This window comes from Podarcis melisellensis (genome assembly GCF_964234715.1).
Source record: "Podarcis melisellensis genome assembly, chromosome: 12".
In the NCBI taxonomy this organism is placed as follows: domain Eukaryota; kingdom Metazoa; phylum Chordata; class Lepidosauria; order Squamata; family Lacertidae; genus Podarcis; species Podarcis melisellensis.
The window spans coordinates 50,566,168-50,571,858 of NC_138544.1; the positions used below are offsets into that span (position 1 = coordinate 50,566,168).

General features: G+C 45.7%; 1 long non-coding RNA gene across 1 annotated transcript; it reads left to right on the forward strand.

Moving 5' to 3' along the window:
• Nucleotides 1-371: 371 nt before the first annotated feature.
• LOC309353451 lies at nt 372-3,687 on the forward strand. The gene is made up of 2 exons (XR_014161865.1): nt 372-494; nt 2,582-3,687. It is a non-coding gene; the product is annotated as an uncharacterized lncRNA (long non-coding RNA).
• The last annotated feature ends 2,004 nt before the right edge of the window (nt 3,688-5,691 follow it).

The window sequence follows — 5,691 nt, forward strand, 5'->3', positions numbered from 1 at the left end:
GTTTGACCAAACTGCGGGAGGCAGTGGAAGACAGGAGTGCCTGGCGTGCTCTGGTCCATGGGGCCACGAAGAGTCGGACACGACTAAATGACTAAACAACAACAACAGCAACAAGCCCTACAGGAATGGGGCAGCAAGAGCATCTGGAACTTAGGAAGCTGCCATAATGCACTAATATTTGTGGCTTGTATAATGTAGTTGTGCAGAAACTTTGGCACTTCCAAAATTTTGTAAAGGTAATGTGACAGCCACTTGCTTCATGCATCCAAAGTTTCTTATGGGTCAGCTCTCCAAGATGAAGCACACCCAACAAGGGCCAAAGAGAGCAGCTTCAGGGCACTGTATGTTGTTTAGTCGTTTAGTCGTGTCCGTTGGAAAGGCAGTTGGAAAAGCAGCTGGCAGGCAGTTGGAAATAGAGAGATAGTTGGTGCAGTTGGTTCTTGTGTGAGGGGAGGTAGAAGAGTTAGAGACAAGATAAAAATAAGACTAAGAAGGTAAAGAGTAACAACGTTTTGAATGCAGTTGAAGTTTATTTGTGTCCGCAATAAACTACACTCTTCTTTGTTAACTTGAGAACCTGACTGAGACTAAGTGATTTAACGGGGAGGACCTGGTTGGTGGCAGCGGATTAGTGGTGTACGGGTCAATAGTTCGTGAGACAATTGGGGGCTCCGTACGAACTCCAACCCCACACATTGTGCCATAGGGCATCAGGTGTGGGTGGCTTGAGGGAAACAGCCTTGTGGGCTAAATTAGGACCTGTGTGCAATACCTCTAAGGCTGTTTGGCTTAATCTGACGTGCGGCCAGATATTCCTTGCATTGCGTGTGTGGCACATCTCGGTGTTGCTGCTGACCTTTAAAGCTCTAAATGGCCTCTTGGTCCTATATACCTGAAGGAGCGTCTCCACCCCCATCGTTCAGCCCAGACACTGAGGTCCAGCTCCGAGGGCCTTCTGGCGGTTCCCTCCCTGCGAGAAGTGAGGTTACAGGGAACCAGGCAGAGGGCCTTCTCAGTAGTGGCCCCCGCCCTGTGGAACACCCTCCCATCAGATGTCAAGGAAATAAACAACTACCTGACTTTTAGAAGACATCTGAAGGCAGCCCTGTTTAGGGAAGTTTTTAATGTTTGATGTTTTATTCTGTTTTTTAATATTCTATTGGGGGCCGCCCAGAGTGGCTGGGGAAACCCAGCCAGATGGACGGGGTATAAATCATTATCATTATATAAAAACAAACTTGCAAGTTTGAGGCCTTCAAGATTTCACTGAGCGGTTTCATGTGAACTTGTGCCGTGTGCTATGGGGTAGCTTTTAGTGTCGTGTTAGGGCTCCACATTTTGGAAGAGTGTCAATGGTGAGGACGTACTGTTATGGCAGCAGCTTGTTCACGCCGCCTCTGCCTTCTCTCTCCTGCATTCTGAGCCTCCGTTCTCTCACATTATGCATGACAGATGATGGAAGGCAGGGAAATCCCTAAAATAAAACATAACCCAGTGAGAAGCAAGGGCGAGGAAAGGCTTGAATGCGGCAGGTTCCAAACCATCCCCACCAGAGGGCACTTCAATCCACCAGAGTTTGCTTTCATCCAAGGAACCTTCTCTTCAGATTGCCCTAGCATGGCTTATACATTTCCGCTTGGGCTGAAATTTCTAAGTTCTGTGCATCTTGACTGTCCATTCCACCGGCCTACAAATTCTCTATTATTTGGGTTGTGTTGCCATTTAATTACTGACTGCTAATTCAGGACCATCCAGAAAATCCGGTCTTCAGGGCAGGAACAAGGGAGAGATCTAGTTAAAATGAGGGCAAAAAGACAAGGAGGCAGTGAGAAGGTTTTAGGTACTGATAACATGATATGTTTTATGGCCCTTTGTGTTCACCAGAACTACAAATGAGGATTGAGTAATGTGTGCTTCACACATTATGAATGGCATGGAGAGAATAGATAGAGAAAAAGCCCCCCCCCCTCATGACACTAGACCCCAGGGACATCCATTGAAGCTGAATCTTTGAAGATTGAGGACACCTGGCTTGCCAGCAATACATGTGAAGGTTCCTTGGATGAAATACATGTATGGGTCTTAGTGGACTACAAACTTAACATGAGTCAGCAGTGTGATGCAGCAGCAAAAAAGGCTAATGCTATTCTAGGCTGCATCAACAGAAGCACAGTGTCTAGTAATAGTTGTTGGTGCCCTTATAATAGATTCTTTTATTTTATTTGGTTTTATTGCTATCTTTCTTTTTTATTCAGGATGTACTTTTATATCCTGAAACCCATTTTTATACTTTTTGTGAGTGTTATGCAAATATATTTTTTGGGGGGGAGGGGAGAAAAGTAAAAGAATGGAAACCAACAATGCAATACATTGTAAGGCGATACGAACTGAATAACATTTTTTACAATGGTCCCTATTCCTTTCGTTATCCTGCGAAGAAGATACAAATTAAATTAAATTAAATGTTTAAAAAGCCTCCAGTGTGTTTTGTGAGATTGGTTGGTGTATTAAGTGTGTCTGCTATTTGTATGTCCATTTGCCGAAGTGAATCTCTCTCCTTCTTTCCCCCCCCCCCCCGCAGCACTTCTGTAACCTTTGGAGTCAGAATCTGCACACAGCATCCTGCCATATACTCTGCCCACGCAGCCATCTGTTCCATCCAACAGCGTTTCGTCAAGTTTGGGTACCACGCTGGAAAAAGAGACAGATATCTCCACCCCTATTTCTCCTTTGCACTCTGCCTTCCCAAAGTCTTCCTTTCCTGCTGCTGTGCTGAATGATGACCAGGGCCCTTTCTGGGGGGGAAGTCTTGCATAACGAATCGACCTGTTAAGATGGTCAAATGCAAGTGCCGTCCTCTCCTCGGTTAAAATAAATGTTAGAAAATTCAGTCCGGAGCTTTCGAATCAGCGGATTAGTCTTTGTTCCCATTTGAATTACTAATTTCTCTCCCTAGAATCAGCTGCCCAGAGAGGGACCCTTTCATAGCTGGAGAATTAACGTGCGAAGATCGCCTTCGCAAGGCTGGGATCATCGATTCACAGGCGGGAGGGGAGAATTAGGGTCAAAGGGGTTCAGATGTAGCTAAGGGATACCGGGAGCTGCTTCCCATTCATCCGCAGCAATGTTTGGGTTAGGAATGTGTGTGTTGGCTAATTATATCTCAGAGCCCTTTTTGGGGGGGCTGCCATTGATTTTCAGTTGTCCTGGGAATGCTCGTCGCCAGCAGCATCTCGGAGCTGAATTTTAAGAGATGTCATGTCCAAATGCACACACTCCATGATTGTCACCCTTAGCAGCTTCCTTGAGAAGCAACTTTTGCCAATCAAATGAAAACAACTTTCCTTCCCAACTACTACTTCTTCTTTGGCAATCCTCGTAGCCAAATAAACTTGTCTTCCATAAACACAGTTTTAACAGTGAGTCTATAAATGACAGTGTAGGCCAATTCTGGATCCACACGTCCTTCCACGGTGGGGACATAGGTTTCCAGGTGGGAGTTGATCATGGTGAGGGTTTGCCAAACATACCTTCCTCTTAGCACGTTTCTCCCTTTCGTCCTGAGTTTGAGTGTCTTCAAAGCCCATGACACTTTTGGTAAAGGCTGTTCTCCAGTTGGAGCCCTCGCAGGCCAGTGTTTCCCAGTTGTTGGTGTTTATACTACATTTTTAAAGATTTGCCTTGAGAGAGTCTTTGAACCTCTTCTGTTGACCACCAGCATTACGCTTTTCATTTTTAAATTCAGAATAGAGTAGTTGCTTTGGAAGATGATCATCAGGCATCCGCACAACATGACCAGTCCAACAAAGTTGATGTTGAAGAATATTGCTTCAACACTAGTGATCTTTGCTTCTTCCAGTACACTGACATTAGTTTGCCTATCTTCCCAAGTGATGTGTACATTTTTTTTGGAGACACCGTTAATGGAATCTTTCCTTCCCAACATTCCTTGCCTAGCACAATACACCTCAAAATTAATTCAGACAAGTTAAAATCTGGGCAGGTGGCAATTATCAGGGTGGAGTTGAGCGTGGTTAATACTTGCCAGGACCAACTGTTCCCACTAATCATACAAGGACCTGTGAGCAGGTCCAACACAGCCTGTGCTTTTAGAATGAACATCACACACTCTGACCATAGATTTGGGTGGCGAAGGGGTCTGCTTGGGGAGGGAAGAAAGGTTGGTTGCCCAAGTGGCTTTCCACTCATGCATACTTTGGATGTGGCCTAATGAACCCATTGAACAAAAAAAGCCCAATCTCAAGAACAGAAAGATGGGGAGAAATCGGGAGCAAAGGTTTCTCTTGTCTAACCTCCTGACAAGGAGCTCCACATAAAAGCAAGCGAGGAGCAGAACACTTTCAGAACTGTTTTTTGTTTAACTCCCCACCCCGATCTTACCAAACACACAGAGAGCACATGCGAGGTTTCAGCATAAGTTATTCCGGTGGCGCTTCTTGTTTAGAGAATGCCAGAATTCATTGTTTGCAATTTGGTGCTGCGGGATCCAATCAATAGCTGACAATAAAATATTATTCCAAGTGATGTCAACGTTTTGAGAGGCCCTGATTGATTGCTTTAATTTTGCCGTCTTGAGAGGGTGCGTTCGTGTGTGTGTGTGTGCTTTAAACCAAACGCTCTCCTGATTCCTTTAGCTCTGTCTATTTCTCTTGAACACTAGTTAAGTAAAATGACATATTTATTATGTCAGATTTATTGGACAGATGGTAGTGTATTTTGTTCAGATTCCACCCCCCCCCCAAAAAATATACATCCCTATGCATGCGCATGTGTGTGTGAACACCTCCTGCCTTGTCGGTGGCAAGACAGACCAAACAGGGAAGCTTTATAAAATTTCCCAGCTGACTAAGGTTTGTTTTCCTCCTGATCTCCCCTTCCCTTAGCAAGGCGCATGGAATGATAGCACTTCCTTCTGCTGCTCCAGAGGCATCTTACCTCCTACGACACCCTCAGTCACGTTCAATCTGGCTTCAGACCCGCAGCCCCAGCCAGGATGACAGATGTCTATGCCAGCGTGGTTAGTTTTGTCACGGCAATTAATCTCATGTTGCTGGTGACTTGCTAGTGGTGCGGAAGGGAAAGGGGTGGGGAGCTGTCACAAACTCATTTCTCCTCCTGCTGCTGTCAGGGTTCTTTCCAGGCCTGCCACTTTTGGTTTCATTTGTGTGTGGGGTGTGTGTGGGGAACCTGGCCCTAGATCTTCCTGCCTCTGAGCATGTGCAGAGTTCCTTTCCACCAAGCAAAGACTTCCCCATCGTTCTGCCCGGACACTTAGGTCCATCGCCGAGGGCCTTCTGGCGGTTCCCTCGTTGCGAGTAGCCAAGTTACAGGGAACCAGGCAGAGGGCCTTCTCGGTAGTGGCGCCCGCCCTGTGGAACACCCTCCCACCAGATGTCAAAGAGGAAAACAGCTACCAGACTTTGAGAAGACATCTGAAGGCAGCCCTGTTTAGGGGAGCTTTTAATGTTTAATAGATTGTTGTATTTTAATATTCTGTTGGAAGCTGCACAGAGTGGCTGGCGAAACCCAACCAGATGGGCGGGGTATGAATAATAAATTATTATTATTATTATTATTATTATTAGAAAGAGTCTGTTGGTTGGTGAAGTGCAGAGAGCCAGCATGGTATAGTGGTTAGGAGCGGTGGACTCGTAATCTGGTGAACCGGGT